General features: G+C 41.3%; 1 protein-coding gene and 1 non-coding gene across 2 annotated transcripts in view; both read right to left on the bottom strand.

Moving 5' to 3' along the window:
* The window catches only part of LOC124722050 (cysteine dioxygenase type 1), a 134,736-nt gene that overhangs the window by 62,302 nt on the left and 47,476 nt on the right, over positions 1–24,958 (bottom strand). The gene's annotated exons all lie outside the window — the stretch shown is intronic.
* On the bottom strand, positions 23,234–23,310 carry Trnat-ugu. Its single transcript has one exon. It is a non-coding gene; the product is annotated as a tRNA-Thr (tRNA).

Genomic DNA, 24,958 nt, shown 5'->3' with positions numbered 1-24,958 from the left:
TTTTGCGACTTGTCTTTACACGTTTTCTCCGGCGTGTACTGTTGGTGATTCAAAGCTACATCTCTCGTTGTTTTAAAAATATAATCTGAATATATTAAAATAGTATCCTAGGGCGTTTGAATACGAAAAGCAACGCCGCCAGATGAATGAAAGTATGCATACATGCGCGGCCCCACAGCGAGAAATACAATTCGTAGCGCCGGCGTAAACGTGTTAATGTGCTATTCCTGTGGGATTTTACCAGTGCAGCATCGGCATTGGTATGGTTTTATTACTGTTTCACTTCTGGAATTAATTTAGGAAGCATATCACTAAAATTTTAAAGAGTCACATCACTACTCGTTATTACGAGGGCGTGGTTTCATTGATGGGTTTCATTATTTCTCAAAATTGCTTATCACAGTGTTTCTCATTGAAATAACGGATTGCGCTTTGCACACTGATTGTACATACTGTCCGTTTCAAAGACAGTTCTTAAAAATTGTACTGAAAGTTCCCAACTTACTTAGCAAGCGTATGGTTAACCAAAATGCGACCATTTGTTAAGACTGCCATGATTTAGGTGAGTGGAGCTGAATTACATGACTCTACCATTACATACTCTCAATCCTCTGTATTCGTAACATTATTGCACTTTATAACATTGAGACAATAAAGAGAATTGTCTTGGTATTTTTTTAGATCTGCTAAATAAAGTTCGATGTGCATCGTCATTGAAATTGTTAGGTACAGTTTTAAGGAAACTTAAAACGATTAGTCTCCCTTGTGACCTGACGTTGTAATAGCAAACATGCCGAGAGGAAAATTAAATGATGGTGATGGTGATGATGAAAAGAGAAATTTCAGAAGGCCTGAAGTAATCGTAACTTTGACAAGACGGTGACCACATGCGAACAAATGAAATTAAAGTAAGATTGTGGCACTACCGTATTACCATGACGACATAATGAAACAACAATCAAAACGTTTTTTAAATCTCGCTCGAATGTCAAAGGGTCGTGCAATCGGTTCTGGGATGCATATGCCCACAAAAGGCAGTGATCTGCTTTCGAAACCGGTGTCGCAAACGGTTTTAACTGGTCGCCTCGTTTCGTTTATTTCACTGGTATTGCATTGCTCCTTCCAACATACAGGGTGAACCAGAACTCGACCGACAAAGTTTCAGATGTTGTTGAGGTATACCTTCTGAGGACTTCTGCATGAGGGATCCACGATCTCCGGCAGCTCGTGACAGGGTAAATGTAATTATAATTTATTCGGTTTGTTACTGCAATCACCATTCTTCCAGTGAAAATACCTTCACAACAAGGAAGAAGCTTGCAATATGCAAAAAGCAAAACGGACACCGCACAACACAGGGTAGTGCTGTGATGTGGCTGCCGTGACTGCGGGAATAGCTCAGCCTAGCGTCGTTGTGCCGCTCTTCCATCGTATCCAGTGAAGCCATACACGAGATGCATATCGGCCAACTCCTCATCAGCAAACATACATTACAGCCATGTATCGTTGTTAACGTACAACTAACACTGCAGGAAAAACAAAACCAAGACAGAACCGAGCAGTACTGAATGCAAGCCTGAAGGTGAAGAGTAAAATGGGTACTACTCTTGTCAACAACATGTAGCGTTAGCGAATGGAAACGAGAGACACTGTGCATGACGTCAAAATTTGCACTGTTGTGGATCATTTTCAGTGCAATACACACACAAAACTAACTGGGACAAGAAACCAAACGAAATGCAGTAATTCCGTAACGAGCCGTCGGACACCGTTGGTCCCTTATACCAAACTATTCACAAGGGAACCTCCCCATCGCACCCCCCTCAGAATTAGTTATAAGTTGGTACAGTGGATAGGCCTTAAAAAACTGAACACAGGTAAATCAAGAAAAAAGGAAGAAGTTGTGTGGAACTATGAAAAAATAAACAAAATATACAAACTGAGTAGTCCATGTGTAAGATAGGCAACATCCAGGTTAACCCTTAACCCATGAGCACCGTGGTCCCGTGGTTAGCGTGTGCAGCTGCGGAACAATAAGTCCTTGGTTTAAGCCTTCCCTCGGGCGAAAATTTTAATTTTTTATTTTCAGACAATTATCAAAGTTCAGGCACTCACATATAATCAACTTCGCTCTCCAAAATTCCAGGACATGTTCAGATTTATGCAGGATTTGACGGTCTACACACAGAAAAATTTGAAAACATTAAAAACATATGTTTTGACAGAGCACAGACAAAACTGTGCGACTGTGAAACTGTTGCTCTTATGTTTTCACACTTTTTTGGGAGTGATTATCACATCCACAAGAAAACCTAAATTGGGCAAGGTAGAAGAATCTTTTTACCCATTCACCAAGTGTACAAGTTAGGTGGGTCGACAACATATTCCTGTCATGTGACGCACATGCCGTCACCAGTGTCGTATAGAATATATCAGACGTGTTTTCCTGTGGAGGAATCGGTTGACCTATGACCTTGCAATCAAATGTTTTCGGTTTCCATTGGACAGGCACGTCCTTTCGGCTACTAATCGCACGGTTTTGCGGTGCGGCCACAAAACACAGACACTAAACTTATTACACTGAACAAAGACGTCAATGAACGAACGGACAGATTATAACTTTGCAAAAATAAAGAAAGTAAAATTTTCACTCTAGGGAAGATTTAAACCAAGAACCTCTCGTTCCGCTGGAGCTCACGCTAACCACAGGACCACGGAGCTCCTGAACTCCGGCTCTTCTAGATGTTGCCTATCTTGCACATGGACTACTTAGTTTGTATATTTTGCTTAGTTTTTTCATAGTTCCACACAACTTCTTCCTGTTTTCTCGATCGATCTGTGTTCAGTTTTTCAAGGCCTATCCATTGTGCCAACTTACAACTAAATCTGAGGGGGGTGCGATGGGGAGGTTCCCTTGTCAGATGGTATCCATAAACAACTTTTGAAAGTTTGTCGATGGAGTTGTGGCTCACCTTGTATCTTTATGACAGGTGAGGCAATTTGTTTCGTGAATTTTGGTGTCTCGTGCAGTCACCTGCTTAATCTGTTACAAAGTATTTCTGAGCTTCTATATGTATCGCTCATCACTGAACATTTTCAGTAAGTAGAATGTGCAGACGGTCCGAGAACTACTGGCTTGCAGGAGATAACGTGTGAACACCATTATTATTCTCACGAAGAAAGTGTTTATAAAGTTGGTTAGGCACTGCTTTCGTCCAGCGCGTGTATATTTACTGCATTGTTTGTTCGCTCTGAAAGGTTGAAATGGAAGAAAAAGAGAATAGGGAATTTGGGTTGACACATAGGCTTGTCACTCGGGAAACCGACAATGCGGTAGCTAATATGAACGTCCTTGTGCCTTGCATATTGCTACCAAACACGCACAGGTAATTCTGAAGGCTGGATCTGAACAGACCAGATCCTGAGTATTTCTCAGCGCCTGTAGGGAATTCACACAGGACTGAGGCGGTAGCAACAGTCGACGAAAGCAGAACTGAAAAACCGTCTGGCATCTGCCGGCACGTCGCGGAAATCCGCCATGTGTGACCAAGCCTCTGTTGCGCTTGCGTATATCCCACTCAACAATAGACAGTAAGTATATCACGTCGTAACGATAAAATAATAAAAAAGACAAATAAATTGCGCTATAGTGACTAACAGCTAATGTAGGGACTAGGGATTTACTAATTACAGCTGAAAAATTGTAAGTTTCTGTTTGCAAGTAATCTAGTTATTTTCTGAAAGATAATTAGCCAAAAATTATGACCTTCACCGAAGTTCCTTAGAAGTTGGTTATTCAATCCTAAATAGCACAGCATCTAATATCATTTCGGAACAAAAATACTATAAATATTCGAATGATACAACACGAACAACTAAAATTGTTGCTTATACCGTTCAGTCAATGTCCATGCCGTAAAGTGTGAGTCTTCAGCCTACCGGTCTTAATTAAGGTTCATTAATTCAACTTGTACGATACCAATTCCCTTGCAAAATTACATTGACAACACACTGTAAATGCATGAAAAAGTTTAAAGACTGAGAGACAAATTATATTAACTAAATCTAAAGGTTCCACAACGGCTTCACCTACGAAACGTAATCAATCATGCCCATCGAAATGCTTTAAAGAGCACCATTGATTTGTTCCTGACACAATCAGAGTCTGCCTCTGCATCATGACGATGCAGTCTAAACTCGACATGAAGTATACTGTGTCGAATACTGACAACCGAGGTTGGCCTCTGAACGACACGGGAACCTTGACACAACTTAAACAGCTGTCAAAATTTATAAGCATATGGCTGTGGATCCTGAGTAAACAAGCGCTTGGCCGCTACTCTAATCACAGAGAGCAACTGCAAAAACGAATCTAATTTCAGCCCTTTGTTAGTCACCAGATTAGGAATTGCAGTTTGCAGCGACCTTTGAGCGGGAGGGAGGGGGACGGGGGGAGGGGGACGATACGAATTATGTTGCTATTTAATTCACGACGTTAGCCCACAATCTACATGTATATCTCTGATCGCTGTACTAAGTAAACTGAGGAGGTGAAAATGTATTCCAGCGCAGGCATTGTAAGCAGCTGTATGGAAGTGGAGTTCGCCATTCTCAGACCTCAGTCACAGAGAAGACTATCGTACAACTACATGTGGCGTTTGAAACCTTCTGGCAGATTAAAATGGTGTGTCGGACCGAGACTCGAATCCGGAACCTGTGCCCGTCACCGGGAAGTACCCTGTCAACATTTTACTATCATTATTTTTGTTATTATTACTATTATTTATCAGCTGTTCTACTCGAGCACGATTCAGGATCCGTCTTCACAGATTTACTTCCGGCAGTCCTCGTCTCCTACCTTCCAAGCTTCACAATTCTAGAAATCTGCGGGACTAGCACTCGTGGAAGAAAGGATACCGTGGACACATGACTTAGGCATAGACTGCGCAATTGTTTCGTAGTAAACTGAAATAGTATGCCTGATCGGGTCTAGAACCCGGGACCTTTAAATTTTGCGGGCAAGTACTCTACCAAGAGGGTAAATACTCTACCAACTGAGCTACCTGATCACGACACACGACTTGTCTTCACAGCTTTAATCTGCTAGGAAGTTTTCTATCAACGCACGTTACTCTACAGAATGAAAATACATGCTGGAAACAATTCCGTAGGCTGTGGCTAAACCAAGTCTCCACAGTATCCTTTCTTCTAGCAGTGCTAGTCTTGCAAGTATCGCGGTAGATCTTCTGTCAAGATAGGAACGTAGATGAGGTACCGGCTGAGTGACGGAAGTAAAACTGTGAAGAAGGGTCGGGAATCGTGCTCGGAGAGCGCTCACCCACGAGAGGTAAAGGTTCGGTTTCGAGTCCCGGTCTGCTACACATTTTTTATTTGTCAGGAATTTTGATATCAGCGCACACTCCTCTGCAGAGTGAAAATTCATTCTGGAAACATGCCACGGTTATCGTTACTTCTTCTATAGCGTTTATGGTAATTAGCAGCAAAAACTGGCACCATTGAAAGTATATGATAATAAAAGAAAAAAAGTTCTAGTAAAGATGGATAATCATATTATCCGTTTTCGAGATGGATGTGAATACGTGGGTACGAGTAGCCACTTACTTCAGGATGATATACTGTCCTTGTTAGTACAATTGAATTTGCAATATAAACTTTTCGATTAAGTCCCCATCCAACAGGGCTAGAAATTCACCCATGCCCCATGTTTGGGTAATGTGGCGGATGTGTAATGGGCACCGGTGCATTTTGCTGCTGATGTAAAATGACATCTAACGGGCCAATGTGGTCCAAGATGATTAAGTTGAACAAGGTCTGCCGGCCGAAGTGGCCGAGCGGTTCTAGGCGCTACAGTCTGGAACCACGCGACCGCTACGGCCGCAGGTTCGAATCCTGCCTCGGGCGTGGATGTGTGTATGTCCTTAGTTTAGTTAGGTTTAAGTAGTTCTAAGTTCTAGGGGACTGATGACCTCAGAAGTTAAGCCCCATAGTGCTCAGAGCCATTTGAACCATTTTTTTTTGAGCAAGGTCTCTAATTCGCCCTCCAAGATCAGCTGACCACAGTCTTCCGGATTTTTCTGCCGGGGATCATCTCAGAAGTGAAGTGTACAGGACACCCGTTGATAAAACTGACGAATTGGAGCAGCGAATTATAGAACTTTGTTATCATTTAAGAGATGATCTGGGGGTGTTTGAAGGGATTCGTAATTTACTGTAGAGACGAGTTCAGTAATTTGGTAATTTGGAGGACGGTACTTGAAATACCTCCTTTAACTGGTTCGAGTGTACAGATAAACTTAACATGTAACGTGCCCAAGTAGCAATTTATTGCTCGTTGAGGTATGCCTTGGGTGAAATTTCAGTCCAGTTATATGAGGATTTAATCAAAATTTTCCATTAAATATACATTTTTACTAACAAGTGCAATGCTTCCTCTTGAAGTCGGAACGGCTCGTAACGACGCATCGGCTCGTTTACTAGGACTATTTTGCTTCTATTATAGTATAATTTCACTTTTTTCATAATCCAAACCCAGACCAACTCAAGACAGAGATTTGGGAACCAGGTTTTAAATTGTAGGACATTTCCAGGGGCAGATGTGGACTCTGATCACAATCTATTGGTTATCAACTGTAGATTAAAACTGAAGAAATTGCAAAAAGGTGGGAATTTAAGGAGATGGGACCTGGATAAACTGACTAAACCAGCGGTTGTACAGAGTTTCAGGGACAGTATAAGGGAACAATCGACAGGAATGGGGGAAAGAAATACAGTAGAAGAAGAATGGGTAGCTCTGAGGGATGAAGTAGTGAAGGCAGCAGAGGATCAAGTAGGTAAAAAGACGAGGGCTAGTAGAAATCCTTGGGTAACAGAAGAAATATTGAATTTAATTGATGAAAGGAGAAAATATAAAAATGCAGTAAATGAAGCTGGCAAAAAGGAATACAAACGTCTCAAAAATGAGATCGACAGGAAGTGCAAAATGGCTAAGCAGGCATGGCTAGAGGACAAATGTAAGGATGTAGACACTTATCTCACTAGGGGTAAGATAGATACAGCCTACAGGAAAATTAAAGAGACCTTTGGAGAAAAGAGAGCCACTTGTATGAATATCAAGAGCTCAGATGGAAACCCAGTTCTAAGCAAAGAGGGGAAAGCAGAAAGGTGGAAGGAGTATATAGAGGGTCTATACAAGGGCGATGTACTTGAGGACAATATTATGGAAATGGAAGAGGACGTAGATGAAGATGAAATGGGAGATACGATACTGCGTGAAGAGTTTGACAGAGCACTGAAAGACCTGAGTCGAAACAAGGCCCCGGGAGTAGACAACATTCCATTAGAACTACTGACAGCCTTGGGAGAGCCAGTCCTGACAAAACTCTACCATCTGGTCAGCAAGATGTACGAGACAGGTGAAATGCCCTCAGACTTCAAGAAGAATATAATAACTCCAATCCCAAAGAAAGCAGGTGTTGACAGATGTGAAAATTACCGAACTATCAGTTTAATAAGTCACGGTTGCAAAATACTAACGCGAATTATTTGCAGACGAATGGAAAAACTGGTAGAAGCCGACCTCGGGGAAGATCAGTTTGGATTCCGTAGAAATGTTGGAACACGTGAGGCAATACTGACCCTACGACTCTCTTTCAAATTCTAAAGGTGGCAGGGGTAAAATATAGAGATCGAAAGGCTATTTACAATTTGTACAGAAACCAGATGGCAGTTATAAGAGTCGAGGGACATGAAAGGGAAGCAGTGGTTGGGAAGGGAGTGAGACAGGATTGTAGCCTCTCCCCGATGTTATTCAATCTGTATATTGAGCAAGCAGTAAAGGAAACAAAAGAAAAATTCGGAGTAGGTATTAAAATCCAGGGAGAAGAAATAAAAACTTTGAGGTTCGCTGATGAGATTGTAATTCTGTCATGGACAGCAAAGGACTTGGAAGAGCAGTTGAACGGAATGGACAGTGTCTTGCAAGGAGGATATAAGATGAACATCAACAAAAGCAAAACCAGGCTAATGGAATGTAGTCGAAATAAGTCGGGTGATGCTGAGGGAATTAGATTAGGAAATGAGACACTTAAAGTAGTAAAGGAATTTTGCTATTTGGGGAGCAAAATAACTGATGATGGTCGAAGTAGAGAGGATATAAAATGTAGACTGGCAATGGCAAGGAAAGCGTTTCTGAAGAAGAGAAACTTGTTAACATCGAGAATAGATTTAAGTGTCAGGAAGTCGTTTCTGAAAGTATTTGTATGGAGTGTAGCCATGTATGGAAGTGAAACATGGACAATAAATAGTTTGGACAAGAAGGGAATAGAAGCTTTCGAAATGTGGTGCTACAGAAGAATGTTGAAGATTAGGATGGGTAGATCACGTAACTAATGAGGAGGTATTGAATAGGGTTGGGGAGAAGAGAAGTTTTTTGGCACAACTTGACTAGAAGAAGGGATCGGTTGGTAGGACATGTCCTGAGGCATCACAAATTTAGCATTGGAGGGCAGCGTGTAGGGTAAAAATCGTAGAGGGAGACCAAGAGATGAATACATTAAGCAGATTCAGAAGGATGTAGGCTGCAGTAGATACTGGGAGATGAAGGAGCTTGCACAGGATAGATTAGCATGGAGAGCTGCATCAAAACAGTCTCAGGACTGAAGACCACAACAACAACAACAAAAAGCTGAAATCAGTGCCGAACTGGAATTCAAATCCGGATGTCCCGCTTTACGCGAGCGGTCGCCCTAACTGCTTCGGCTATCCTAGCACGCCTTCCGTTCAACCCAAATTATCAACTTGTCGCACACTGCACATGTAGCGTCCACTGTCCATTAACCTCATTGCTCAATTTCTGTACCTTACAGTAGTACAAATTGTACCTTCCTAGGTTTTTGATTATTAACGACAGGTTTTTGTGTGCAAATACGAGGGTTATTCGGAAAGTAAGAAACGATCGGTCGAGAAATGGAAACCACAGTGAAAATCCGATGAAGTTTTGCACAGGTGTGTTGGTAGTGTCTCTAGTGTGACCGTCGATCGCGTTACGTCGTTCTTTGTAGTTCTGAACGCACAGGGAGCACATAAAGATACCTAGAACAATAATGTCTCCCGCCAAGTACGAGGGCCTGGTGAGAAATTTCGCCTGAAGCTATGCAGCCAACATTCCGTAACTGTCGTGCGTTTTCTTCTTCAAGACAATTCTCAGCCGCATTCTGCATCGTTTTCAATTGGATATCTTTGATTACCCACAGTACAGCCCGTAATTGTCTCCCTCTAAGTTTCATCTCTGCTGACATATACTGCTGGCTATGAAAACAACATTTTGGCACAGACAACGAGCTGTGGGCAAGCGTAGAGAATTGGCGGAAAGCACTGGCGGCTGCCTTCTGTAACGAGGGTATTGGACAGTTGGTACAACGGTACGACAAACGTCTAAGTCGGATCGGTGACTATGGAGATACGTAGCTGGAAGCTGTAGCTAACTGTTGCAAATAAAACAGTTTTGATTTTCACTGTGGTTTCCATTTCGCGACATATCTTTCCTTACTTTCCAAATAGTCCTCGTATATTTGGCAAACGCGACAAGTGCAGAAAAGTTTATCAGCACATTAAGGAAAATACTTATCATTTGTTCGATAACGTATACCAGAATTAAATGTCCTCGAATTCACTGTTTGTAAAATTACTCGATGATTGAATGTCACTAATATACGGAAACACTGTCACATTCATACAGTTTTATTTTTCAACAAACCAAAATCATCCTCATATCACAAATCAATGTGGCTAACATGTTAACAACCTGAAAATAGCAAGAAGCAGCAGACGCACATCTAGTTCTGACGAGAGCTGAGCAGTAACTGCAACACCTGACTGAATCAGCTCTATTTAAAGATAGCGCTGTCTACGTGATCAGTCATCAGTTATGACTCAAACGTAATTGTGATTTACATTATTTTTGGTTCAAGGTCCAAATGTAAATTAATTCAGGACAGTTTTAAAGGAGGTTTAGAAATGCCCTTTTTTATATAAAAAATAATAAGGCAATATGTGTGGCATTAAGAAAAATTACTTTTCCCCTAAAATACAAAATTGTACAAGTAATTTATTGATACATGTTTTGACATTCATTTTGTGCGTAATGATTGTTTCTGGCATTAAAATCTTCCTGTAATGTATGCACATGAGGAAATTAATGACATAATGTGAGTACATTAATTTATTTTAATTAAAATATAGAATTTTACATGCATTAGATTTCCTGAAGTGAGATAGCATGAGGCTCAGCGTAGTCTACTCTAGACAAGTCATTCGAATATGTGATATTATCATAACAACGGAATACGACCTACGCAAAGTACCAAATTTAAGATGTTATGGATCAAGTAAAACGAATCAATCTATTACAGAGCCAATTATGTAACAATTAACTATATGTCCTCCTGTCTTCCTATAAATGTTAGTATTATTTGATGGGTACGCAAAACTGAGCATGTGCATGTATATTAGACTCAGATATAGAGATTCCACACTAGTACGTTTTTAGTGTGTCTAGAATAAAAACAAATCATAAATTATGAGTTAAATTAAGTTATGTCAGAATATATTTCTGCAGTCGAAACATAAGTGAAAAACAACGTAAATTAGGTTATGACACAAATACAGTCCAGTCCGCATGAGCCGGCCAATAATCGAACTTTTACAAGCGATGTGACTACTAAGCATGAAAGACAGCGATTAATTTTAATTATGTAACAAGCTCTTAGCGGCCAAGTTCGGACTGGATCACATCTTTTTCATTGCATGCACGACTATTGTGTTAATACGTTATTCGTTAATTTATCCAGAATGCATAAAGTAGTTTCAAGTCACGCCGTGCTGACCTACAGTCCCTGGAGCAGAATGCGGCGACCTCATAACGGGACAGCAGTTAGCGGGCACAGATCTCATATCTCCGCTAACGACGCAGGTAGGTCCGTACTTCATACATATCGCACCGCTTCCAGGGTGCATCGCTAAGAATTTACTACTGCAATAAAAAGGTAGGAGCCACAACTGCTAACCTCCACTTAGCGCCTAGTAACTGTCAATTTAAGATGCTACGAAAAGTATCACCGTTTCTAAATTGGCCCGAAATACATCTTAGGCGAAGGTGAACTTATATAAATGACATATTATTTATATATCTTCACGTCTTCTGTATTCAGCCTTAATCTTTTCTTTTGAGTAATATACGTTTTATAATAGTTGTCCAAAATCTTCGAATATATTCAAAGATGTCCTCTTTTAAATAGCATTTTGTGATGCTTCATGTTCTGAATATCAAAGAATGTTCTGACAAAGCGGAAATTTCTGAAAATTTTATAAAAAGTAGAAAAATTACTGCAGCAAAACTAAGAAATGTTACAGAATGTAGTTGTTAGTGACTCATTTTCCTTCTATTCCACAAGATGAAAATATTGGTAAACATAATAGTGAGCAGAATAAAAATTAAAGTCAGTCTGGTTTTAGTTCGAGAAGACGAATAATACGAGTAGAAAAGAATTAGAGATTTGAAAATTGTCCTGTGAAGAAGGAGAAGTAGTCAAGGGTCACTTTCCTACGTTTGTTAAAACTTTTGACGTGATAAACTGAAACGGCTGTTTCAGTTGATGACGAGGATAGGGATTGACTGCGAGAATAAAAGGCTCATTTGAAAATTTCATCATCTTCAGGCCACACAAATAACCGTAAATGGGTTTGAAAGAGCTGCAAAAATCAAACAAGGTGTTAGACATGACTGTTCCCTTTCATCATAATTAATATGATTATTGTGGACACCTGGAACAGAAAACAAAGGTAGTTAGGACGAACGTACAGCCGGTCCGCTGCAAAAGGTTCATCGGGCACGAATGAGCACCTAACAGAGGCCTGGAAGTAACAGCAGCTTCTTTCAAATCATATAAGTTAAACAGAAATGCAAAGAAAACACCTACCGCAAATATAAAACTAGGTAAGTGAAAAATAGATGAAGTGAAACAGCCTGGGAAGCATAGTTTCTGAAGATAACAGATACAATTCAGATTTTATCTAAGACTGGTAAGTACAGCGTCCAGAAAAAAAGAAGCTTCTTAAGCAGCGACCACGTGAAAATCAAGATAAGAGAGAGTGTACTCGTGCGCCGGAAGTGAAAGCAGAAAAATGGAAGACAAAGACAAAGACCATCTGGGAGCAACAAGAATGCGGATATGGAGGAAAGTAACCAAAACGAGCTGGACACAAAAGGCTTCCAATGAAGGAGATGTTAAACAAGTAGTTGAAATAAGACAACCTCTTAAAGAAATGAAGAAAAAAATGAGACACACGACACCAACCTTACAAACATCTTTGAATGAAAAGTATAGGAGAAAAGTCCAAAAGGGAGACCAATGAAATATTGCTTCGAGATCTCAAGAGAATGATGCGATCCGCGAAATAAAGTACGAGTCAGAAGGCAGAAGATGAGTTTTGGAGCTTGGTCTTTGGACCATGACATGACATTCTGCATACAACTTTTGGCTCTAAAACTTCATATTGAACGTTAAAGTCTACACATAATCATACTAAGTCTGCTAGAAATGGCCTTAGAAAATCTGCACTGATTCATTTATTTGCTTTCCATTTAAAGGACATGAAATTATTATAAATATGGTAGAATCATTAATATTATACACACAGATTAATTGAATGCAAAAACAATTACAGAGAAAATTCAATAAAATAAAGGAGAAAGCAATAACAATATAATGGCACGGATTAATACGTACAACAAGAGTTTATAAATAGAGAGAAGAAGATAAAAAGCAAATAAACAGAAAGGTAATTCGTTTCATATTAATATGTACAAAACGTGGAGGGCTTATAAACTTACACAATAAACATAATAACGTAACGGAGAAAGCCTGAAAATTAAATACAATAACAATATAAGAATGTGTAACCCATGAACTGGAAAGAAAACAGTATACATTGAATACATGGAGCCAGTGGATCAGTTTACATACTTCGGGCAGTTGAAGACAATGAATGGGTACAAACTCGATTGGGCAAGTATGAGAAGGGAAATGGGCCATGCTCTTTTTAAAGGAACCATTCCGACATATGCCATGGAAAATGTAATCTGGGTGGTTCGAAAGGAACTTGAAGCACCACCCTCCCGGATGCGAGTCCGAAGTCTCTCCACTGTTCCACCTCACTCGGTGATAACAGTAATAATGTTGATGATGATGCCGATTGTAATGTACAAAAAACGGAAGAAATCTATGGCGACGCGAAGTTTTCGATGTCAGCTTCCCTTTTTTACTATATAATAAGCGTCGTAGTATCTTGATTAAGAATTCCATTCTAGTATAAAATATCCGGTTATAAATAATCTTCCGTTTAACAAGTTTCTTGTAGTGGTCATTTTCGCAGCAGCTGTATACAAATTGCAGTTGTTTCAAAGAAAATGCCTTTTTTGCATGCTGCACATCGAAATTTTTATTTTCATTTATGCGCCCAGACGCGTTTCGCCTTTTTTACAAGGCATCTTCAATGGGTGTCAGGTAACTTCTAATTCACTGCATCTAAGTAAACTGCTTTTCTCATCTGGCAACTGTTTACGTTACACATGATTAAAAAGATGGCAATTACAGTGATGTGTAAGGTAAACAGTGAACTGAAAGTGAACTGTAAGATGTCCACCTGGCTGCCACATGATAAAAAGCAGTTTGCCTAGATGCAATGAATTAGAAGTTACCTGACACTCTCTGAAGATGCCTTGTAAGAAAAGGCGAAACGCGTCTGGGTGCATAAATAAAAATAAAAATTTCGATGTGCAGCATGCAAAAAAGTCATTTTCCTTGAAACAACTGCAATCTTCCGTTTGTATATTGGCTACCTATCTGGACATTAGACTAGGCTGTTGCTGCTCTCTTAAAAAATTAAATTCTGTAATCGGTGCTGTACTGTTACCTAAAGAAATGGCATTTAAATAGTAGGCCATGTATCATCAGACATATGTTGCTCTTTTTCACTATCTTCTAATGTATAGTCAACAGCCAGATAATTAAAGGCGAGCACCAACTTCTCTCAGACAGAATGTTGACTGAAGTTATCCAAATGTGCGCAAGGAGCAATGTACAGAAAGCACGGAAAGTCTCTTCGCGATTTGAATCTGGCACCACACTGTTGTAACAGTAGACCTGCTCAGTTTCTCAGTGTTTTTCAACTACAGTCGTAGCATATGAGTAAGCTCTAACTGTCATGTGTCTCAAAAACTTGCAACACATACCGCACCATCGTAGAGAGGCGCCAGATATATCACCTTGTAATCTTCAGCTACCACACTTCTTTCAGGTGACGTAAATGTAAATATAAACTTCTGATCTATTGGTAGGATACTGGAAAACAGCAATTCGACTGAACAAAAAACAGTAATAGTACTCAAACTTAAATAGTGCTGAAGAACATTGATCAGCCAGAACATTATGCCCACCTACACACTATCGACGTAAACTCGTCCAGGCGATAGCAGCGTCACCTGGCGAGGAATGACTGCTAGTCAGACACGCATCAGTGAGTATGTTGTGTGTAGAATGGGGAACAATTTGAGTTTGATCGAGTGCAGATTGCGATGGCCCGGAGGCTCTGTACGAGCATTTCGGAAGCACCACTACTTGTCAGGTGTTTGAGGAGTGCTGTAGTGAGTGTGTTCAACACTTTGCGAAACCGAGGTGAAACCACATCCAGGCGTCATAATATTTACAGATGTCGGACGTCGTAGGCTGCGGAGACTGGTTTAAACAGGACAGGAGGCGAACTGTGGCGGAACGAACATCAGTCTCTAATGCTGCGCGGAGTACAAGTATGTCTGAACACACAGCGCACCGAACGCTTCTACCTATCGACTTCCGCAGCCGACGACTCATGCATATGCCAATGTTAACATGACGACATCGGCAACTACGACTGAAATGGGCACGTGACCATCGGCACTGAACTTTGGCGCAGTGGCAGAGCACTGCATGGTCTGATGAATCCCTATACATTCTTCATCATGCCGAGGGAAGGGCGCGAATCTGTCGACTTCCATGGAAACAGCTCCTTGACACCTGTATTGCGGTACGGAGACAAGCTGGAGGCGACTACATTATGCTCTGGGGAAAACTCACGTGGGCATCCATGGGTCCATTGGAGCTCGTGCAAGGCACCATGACAGGCAAGGAGTATCGTACGGTGGTTGCAGACCACGTACAACTCTTCATGACGATCATGTTTCCCGGCGACAGTGGCATTTTTCAATAAGATAATGCGCAATGTCGCAAAGCTGGGAATGTGATGGAGTGGTTCGAGGAACACAGTGGCGAGTTTCAATCGACGCGTTGGCTTCCCAACCCGCTAGATCTGAACTCAATCGAACACATCTGGGATGTGATTGAAATCGCGTCAGAGCTCATCACTCCCCTCCCCCGGAATTTACAGTAATTAAATGACTTGTGCATGCTGATGTGGTGTCAGCTCCTTCCAGCGACCTACCGAGGTGTCTTTGCTTCCATGCCACGACGCGTATTCGCTGTTATCCGTGCCAAATGTGGACATACCGGCTATTAGGTATGGTCATAATGTTCTGGCTGATTAGTGGATGTGGGGCCCTTATCAGGCCGATTAACAGTGGACTTCGAACGTATACAAAAATGGATGGTGAAAATGTTCACAGGCCCATTTGACTCGCTAGGCCGCGTAACAGAAATGTTGAAAAATCTTTACTAGCAGACTGTCGAAGAACCTCCTTAGAAAACTTCAACAAGTTTTTCGGGGCAGGAACTACAAGCGTTCTTCAGCACTACTTGTCTATCACGAAGAGACAGTGCAGACAAAATCAGGCACAGAAGATCCATATTAACAATCATCCTTCCTACACTTCATCCGTGAATGGAAATGGAAGAAACTTTGTGATACAGTACAATAAAAAGTATACTCTGCTACACACTTCACAGTGACTCGCAGCAAGACGTAGACCTTGCTGTAAAAACACTTGAGCTTCCAAGTTCCCAGCAGTTTTATGAATGTGTGAAACAGGAAAAGGGAATCCACAACAATACCCATTCAGCACGGGAGACACAAGACATGCACGTTTTGGAACTCCGTAATTCCCAGAGGTAGAGAGGACGTCTGAGAAGATACACGCAGCCGTAGGAACAAAACGGTGTCGTTGCGACGGCACACAAACACCGCAGTGAAAGCCTGAGTCCCTAATGGTCTGTTGACTCGAATAACTTCTCATCACAGTCCTATGTCATCAATTCCTTTCTTTACACGCTCTGTTCAGCATCGCGTGAGGAGAATGACAAAGCTCGCTAGTTATAGGTTGGTCTATCAGTTTGCAAAGCGATGGCGCGTATGTCTAAATAAGCATATGAATTTAGATATAAACAGATTGCTCTAGGTGCATTTTTAGATCCACTTTTTCTATTCCTTTTTTGTGATGGTGACAACACGTCTACAGTTTTATCTGTTCTTTTTACGTATGCGAAGACATATTACTTGAGCTTGTAGTTAATTCATATTCCAGGAATTTAAATTACAACAAATTTTCTTGTACTCTGACAATATGTTCCTCAACGAATTTACTGTTTATTTCTGGTATAAATAAGCTAATGTAATGTTTTCCTCTTTACTCTACACTTCGTGTATAATGTCGTAATTCAATCATAAGTGATTATCGGAGTTGATAATGCTATGCATATTTATTGACGTCCAGCACCACGGGAGCCTTCCCACCAAAGTACAATCCCTGATGTTACGAGTTAAAGAACATGGTTCTCGAGTGTTAGACAAGAAGTAAGGACGTTTCCAACGGAAAATTCCGTTCACGCATCGTGCAACTCCGTGACAGATAAGCGGCTGTAGGAAGGCTCTGCGATTAGTGCAGGCGCGTATTTTAATCAATTTTTCGTTTACTTCGAGAAAAGACTCTCGTTAAGACAGTTTTGAATAAGCATGATGAAAGTTGATTGTAATTTTCGAGAAACAGGAATGATTATAGAAAAGGATCTTTTGAGCATAAGTACGAAAGCAGAACCATTTGCGATGTTCAAACAGAAGATAAAAGTAACTGTATTAGATACGGTCTCTAGAAGTAATACAGTGGAACTTGTGCTTTTCCAAATTTCTCTCGATGCCTCGAAGGAAAACTTGAATAACATTGTTGTGTGGATTTAATTTGAAGCTCAACGACACAGACTGTCTAGCCGACGAACAAAAATTAAAGCAAAAATTGGATCTAAATAGTTTTGGTGCGATTATCACAAATCAGCCCCCAGTTTTAATGTAATTTGTTCTTACGCCAAATTCTGGAAACTAGAAATGAAAATTCAGTTTCAATTTTCAGTGTTAGTCCCTGAGTAAGTATAACCTCTACTACTGGTTCGTGAAAGTCTGTGAATATAAAAAGAACATAATTTTTGCTCACTGCACAGAGAGATCGTAACAGGAATATGAACGTAAATATAATGGAGAACGATAACTAAACAGATGATTAGTAAAAAAAATAAACTATGACGCGACCTACTGCTACTTTATCTTGTAATACAAGTATCGAATAAACTTTAAAACCACTGTAATCACTTCTTCCCGAAGGCCCAGGAAAATTATATTCCATGTGTTTCGTAATCCCTTTCACAACTTCACTTATCACCAGAATAAATGCATATTGCCGTGAATCATCAGTTAATATTCTCGCTTTGATGATTAATTGCTCGTCAAAAGTGAGCCAAGTGAAATCTCTCAGACCCTGTGACTTTTCAACACGTCTCTTATTCACTAATAATTCTGAATTTCACTTGAATTTTTCTGTTCACTTTCCCCATTTCGTTATACATTGTTTAGTACATCTTTCATGACTAACTTCCTTAAAGGAAAAGGAAAACAGAAAAAAGGGTACTGACAAAATCGTCTTTGTTTTATAAACGTGCTCTATGAGATATACCAATCAATTTATTTAATTAAAAGGTAGAATTAGCAGTGCTTTCTGCAAACCTTATAAGAATTTCTGTTAAGCTGAGTAAAGAAGTGTCAACGCAGAAAATAATATACTGTCTTCAGTGACAACTGTTAACTCATCTTGCATAAATGGTCTCGTTCAAATATTGAAATACAGCATCTCATGTAGGTTTGTGCTACCATAAATATGCAGAAAAAATAAATAGCAAATTACGAAGAAAATTCTATGTTTGTGGCGCAAGTAATGATGAAACCGTTAATTGTAATTATCATTTCATCGGCTTGCTAAAAAATTTAGCTTCCTCTACTTCTGCATAAGAATAGTTGCCCATTTAGAGGGCCTATAAATTCGTAACTTATCTATCATGTACATCAAGTGGGCATATTTTTAAGGAGTTGAAATTATTATTTGTAGTCTCACAGTATATTCGTTCATTAATGATATGAAATATGTTTTTATCTATTTACTGCAGTCTGAGACTGATATTTACACATGCAATAGTACAAGGGAGAATCATGTGAACTGTCTTATAATGCACCGAACTTCGGCACACAAAGGACTGACCGTACAGAGAAATATAAAACTGTTTGACGATTTGACCAGATTTGAAAGAGTAATTGATGTTTTCTTGTTGATAAATCCTATACCATAGAGTACTGAATAGATGGGCCCTCTGCCATGTACTTACAGTAACGTGCAGGGTATAGGTGTGGAGATTGTTAAACAGAAGTATGTAGTCAGTTCCATACCTGTAAACGACAAAAATAAAATAATATAGATTTATCTGTAACAACTACACACTTCAAAAAAAGTTTTGCATCACCTGTACAGAAAATTGGAATAGAGATCAACTTAAACGTCATTTCCGCCATTTTTATTGCTCATGAAAACCACACATTGAATGCTGTACCACGATACAGCGAGACCTTCAGAGGTGGTGGTCCAGACTGCTGCACACACCGATACCTCTAATACCCAGTAGCACGTCCTCTTGGATTGATGCATGCCTGTATTCGTCGTGGCATACTATCCACAAGTTCATCAAGGCACTGTTGGTCTAGATGGTCCCACTCCTCAACGGCGATTGGGCGTAGATCCCTCAGTGTGGTTGTTGGGCCACATTGTTCATAAGCAGCTCTTTTCAATCTATTCCAGGCATGTTCGATAGGGTTCATGTCTGGAGAAGATGCTGGCTACTCTAGTCGAGCGATGTCGTTAATCCTGAAGGAAGTTCACATGATGTGCACGATGGCGGCGCTCATTGTCGTCCATGAAGACGAATGCCTCACAAATATGCTGCAGATATGGTTGCACTATCGGTCGGAGGATGGTATTCACGTATCGTACAGCCGTTACGGCGCCTTCCATGACCACCAGCGTTGTGCGTCGGCCCCACATAATGCCACCCCAAAACAGCAGAGAAGCTCCACCTTGCTGCACTCACTGGACAGTGTCTGAGGCGTTCAGTCTGACTGGGTTGCCTCCAAACACGTCTCCGACGATTGTCTGGTTGAAGGCATATGCAACTCTCAACGGTGAAGAGAACGTGATTGCAATCCTGAGCGGTCCATTCGGTATGTTGTTGGGCCCGTCTGTACCAAGTTGCATGGTGTCGTGGTTGCAAAGATGGACCTCGCCATGAACGTCGGGAGTGAAGTTGCGCATCATGCAGCCTACTGCGCACAGCTTGAATCGTAACACGACGTCCTGTGGCTGCACGGAAAGCATTATACAACACGGTGGCGTTGCTGTCAGGGTTCATCCAAGCCATAATCCGTAGGTAGCGGTCATCCACTGCAGTAGTAGCACTTGGGCGGCCTGAGTGAGGCATGTCATCGACAGTTCCTGTCTCTCTGTATCTCCTCCATGTCCGACCAACATCGCTTTGGTTCTCTCGGAGACGCCTGGACACTTTCCTTGTTGAGAGCCCTCCCTGGCACAACGTAACAATGCGGACGCGATCGAACCGCAGTACTGACCGTCTAGGCATGGTTGAAATACAGGAAACATAAGCCGTGTACCTCCTTCCTGGTGGAATGAATGGAACTGATCGGCTGTCGGACCCCTTCCGTCTAATAGGCGCTGCTCATGAATGGTTGTGTACATCTTTCGGCGGGTTTAGTGACATCTCTGAACAGTTAAAGGGACTGTGTCTGTGATACAATATCCACAGTCAACGTCTGTCTTCAGGAGTTGTGGGAACAGGGGTAATGCAAAACTTTTTTTGATGTGTGTGTATATATGACAGTTGTTTAAATGACACATGGTACATGCTAATGTCTATCGTGAATATGATCAGCGAAACACATAACTAACTAATGCAAATATTTTACTGCAATATTTCATATCATAGATATATTGGCAGTAAATTTACTATGTAGACAATATTTAGCATATCACAGTTGGCGACTACTTGGTTAAGTGTCAGAACAACATAAATCCAAGGATTTGTGGTTCACTCGTAAGTTGATCTCAGGGTTCGTTGTGGCACTTGTCACTTATTTAGTTTTTTTTCTTTAATAAATTGTTTACGAGGAAAATGCCAAGTTGGGCCGTGATTGCGAGTCCACGTTAAACTGTAGGTCTCTCGACAGCTGTCTGGTTAAGTCAGTACAAAGGTAAAAAAAAATGGCTCTGAGCACTATGGGACTCAACTGCTGAGGTCATTAGTCCCCTAGAACTTAGAACTAGTTAAACCTAACTAACCTAAGGACATCACACCCATCCATGCCCGAGGCAGGATTCGAACCTGCGACCGTAGGGGTTGCGCGGTTCCAGACTGAAGCGCCTAAAACCACTCGGTCACAGCGGCCGGCACGCGGTATTCTAACCAACCTGAGGGCTGAAGACGGCTTTGTCCTCTTTTCTGCTATACTGAAGCGGTATTAAGAATGCACTAAAAGCTATCAGAAACACATCACAGTACACATGCTTCCCTTCAAATGTGGAATCAACTTTGGAGCAGTGGGAAATTCGCGACGTATTGCAATTGCATTTAACCTAAAATTTCTAACTGTAATGAACATAATCGACGCGTTAGCGGTAAGCTGCAGATAAAATTAAGTTTCTGATGAACTGTTGGACGAATAATCTTCTCTCTTTTCCACGAAATCGCAACGCTTTTTAGCAGTACGCATCTTGTTGACTTGCTGTCAGAATAATTCGTCACCCATACATAACGGGAGATTTAGTAATAGTGGACTGAAGGGATACCTCTGAAACCGGTAACATAGCCGCAGTGTCTAAGAAAAGTTGCGATTCATCCACTTGGTGTCACACAAACCTTTTAGCACGCAGGAATAACATAGTTTTCTTGAATTCTGCGTTGCGACTGGTTCTCGCTAGTTCCTAAGCACAGTCAACAGGCAGTTACGATGGCTGGAATCTCCTGTCATTACGTTGCCGTCCCTCGCCCAGGTGGCTGCCTTGTAGTAGGCTGAACAGCGTGTCTAGCAGACGTTAACCTTACGGCGCTGAGTAGATAACGGTAGCCCGTACGTAACTGCGGAATATTGCTGTTGTAGTCACGTCTCAAGACTAGTTTGACACAGCTATCCATGCTAGTCTATCTTCAGCAAGTCTTTTAATATCTGCGCAGCTATTGCAGCCTACTTCCGACTAGATCTGTTTACTGTATTGAAACCTAGGTGTTTGCCCTCTAGACTTCCCTTCATTACCAAACTTACTGTTCTTTGATGCCTCAGTATGTGTCCCATCAAATTATCTCTACCTTCAATTAAGTTTTGCCATAACACTCTTTTTCTCTGCTATTAAATTCAGTAACTCATCACTGGTTATCAGATCAGGCGATGTGCAACTCCGCAGACTAGCATCGGCTTGTACAGAAATGAACATCTGATAATAAAATTGTCTGAACTGCAAATTAAAACACCAGCGATCTTGCTTAATTTGATGGAATTACGGTGGTGGAAAAAGAAAAAAAGAACCACAAGGTAGAAACACTGTATCGAGGGTGTCCCAGAAATAATGTACAATATCCAGGGGTATAACAGGATCATTAGAAGTAAAAAAAATCTAATAAACATTCTCTCTAAAATGCATGTCTTAAGAGCTATGAGCATTGCTTCATCTTCGATACTGCGAAGCAAATCTCTTCTACTGCAAGCTCATTGCTTTCCATATGTTGAGATGTCGAATGGACGAAAACAAGAGAAAAATGTCCAACATACATGGTTTCTAAAGTGCATACCTTAAGAGCTATGAGCACCTTCTCATCATCGCCACTGAACAAGCGCTTATAGGTCTTAAGATACGCACTTTAGAAACCATGTATGTTGGACATTTTTATCTTGTTTTCGTCCATTCGACGACATCTCAATATATGGAAAGTAATGAGCTTGCAGTAGAAGAGATTTGTTTCACGGAACAAATACACATAGCTCTAACAACTGCATTTTAGAGCTAATGTTTACTAGATTCTTTTTGCTTCAAATGACCGCTCCTGTCATATCCCTGAATGCTGACTATTCCCCCTGGGACATCCTGTATGTACTGGGCACTAATTAAGGTCTTCAAGTGAATGATTCAGTACGTCATGTTGAGGAAATTGTAGGAAGCACATACTGAACATTAAACTCTCAGCCCGTAACAGCTGTAATTGACAAACTGAAAGAGTAGTCTACTGCTACGAGCACAGTGAGGTAAAGGTATCGTCAACCCGAAGTTAGAACACTGCAGAGAAGTAGTAGGCGTGGTTCTGTTGGAGGTGGTATGTCCCTGCCTTCTTCTGGTCGTTGAGCTGGTTCAAAATGGTTCAAATGGCTCTGAGCACTATGCGACTTAACTTCTGACGTCATCAGTCGCCTATAACGTAGAACTAATTAAACCTAACTAACCTAAGGACATCACACACATCCATGCCCGAGGCAGGATTCGAACCTGCGACCGTAGCAGTCACTTGGTTCCAGACTGTAGCGCCTAGAACCGCACGGCCACGCCGGCCAGCCCGTTGAGCTGACTTATCGAGCCATTTATGAGAGGGACTAGAGTTTTAGGTAGAGCACGAACCAATTTATAACTTGACATTTTTTACTTTATATATACTAAAATGGTATCTGTTCTTTCGGACATGTCCGAAAGAACAGATACCATCGGTGACCATGCAGCTCGTTAGAATGAAATTACAATGAATGAACACCCTTAGCTGCTTACAGGCGTTGACATACGTCAACGGGGACAGATGAAAATATGTGCCCCGACCGGGACTCGAACCCGGGATCTCCTGCTTACATGGCAGACGCTCTATCCATCTGAGCCACCGAGTAAGCCGGCACGGTAACTCAGCGTGTTCGGTCAGAGGGTTAGCTGCCCTCTGTAATAAAAAAACTGAGTTAATGGAACAACGACGAACTGAAATGGGTGTCTTGCGAAGTCCGCCCCGAGCAGATACAACGAACGAAAACGAACAAAATGAGATTAAAAAAAATGGATAGAGCGTCTGCCACGTGAGCAGGAGATCCCGGGTTCGACTCCCGGTCGGGGCACACATTTTCCGTGTAAGCAGCTAAGGGTGTTCATTTCATTGTAATTTTTCATTTTAACACATCATTGTCAGATGTCAAAGATACGGTGAATGGCACAAACAGTCCTAGGATCGGTTGAGAACAGAGTCCCACACTTCTGCAGTCTGACGCTTACGCACTTAGCTAGCTTTTAAATTTTTACTTATTAGTACCAGTTCGTTTAGATGCCTTCTTCGGTTAGCGCTTATTCTGTACAAATTATTAGTTCCTTATATTGGACAAAATAAATTTATTTTTCTGTGAGTAGTCCTCTTAATCCTACTCACTATTACTTAAACTGGTGCTTACAAATAAGAAGGATTATATGCATCTTCATCTTATCGCTGCGCATAGACCGTTCCATAAAATTTCGGAAGTGCATCCGCATGTAAAATTCAGCATGCGCAGTGGTTCGGTCCTTGAGTAAAAAGGACGGAGCAAGTGCTGGAGCGTCAGTCACCTCGGCTCACTCTGAAGATGGCTGGACGCTATTCAGCTGAAATATTAGACGAAGAAGTTGAATTTATGCAGCTGCACCCCTGAAGTTTTATGGTGCAAGAAGGGTTATACTTCGATTAAGAGAGCTTTATGATTGATATTCCAGCGAGTCGAGTGGTAGCGGTGGGTCACAAGCGGTATGTGCTCAAAGTGTTGCTCGTTGGGCACATGTAGAACTTTGTCAAGAATGGTTGGCTGCATGTCAGCAGTACTACGCCCGCCACTGTAACCACAAAGATATTTCATGATTATAATTATGAAATTAAACAAGAGTCATGACCTCGCTTCTGACGCGGGGAAGCAAATGATGCAGTTCATCTCTTATATGTGACACCTTAAACCCTGGTCTTGTGATAACGTGGTGACTGAAAAATTCACGAAACAAAGTTATTAAGGTCTTCTAATCTCAACAGAGATAAATGTACTGCAAAATTAGAGCTCCCGCTCTCTTTTGAACTGAACCGAGCGAGGTGGCGCAGTGGTTAGCACACTGGACTCGCATTCGGGAGGACTGCGGTTCAATCTCGCGTCCGGCCATCCTGATTTAGGTTTTCCGTGATTTCCCCAAATCACTCCAGGCAAATGCCGGGATGGTTCCTTTGAAAGGGCACGGCTGACTTCCTTCCCCGTCCTTCCCTAATCCGATGAGGCCGATGACCTCGCTGTATGGTCTCTTCCCCCAAACAATCCAAATCTTTTGAACTGAAACTGGTTTCACTTCACACATTATTATTTTACGTGGGATAGGAAAATTCTGTATCCGTTGTTTACGTTGCGGATATGAAACGATACTGACGTATTAAGTCTTTGCCGTTTGCACGTAATCCAAAACGTAAGTCTCGTTTTGTCCAACCTACACTGAAACAGGTATAGCCATGCGTATCCAAATACGGAGTGTGTAAACAGGCAGAATAGG

Source organism: Schistocerca piceifrons, chromosome X, assembly GCF_021461385.2.
Source record: "Schistocerca piceifrons isolate TAMUIC-IGC-003096 chromosome X, iqSchPice1.1, whole genome shotgun sequence".
Classification (NCBI taxonomy): Eukaryota; Metazoa; Arthropoda; class Insecta; order Orthoptera; family Acrididae; genus Schistocerca; species Schistocerca piceifrons.
Note: the sequence above shows the minus strand (reverse complement) of the source record. Positions and strands in the feature narration are given on the sequence as shown.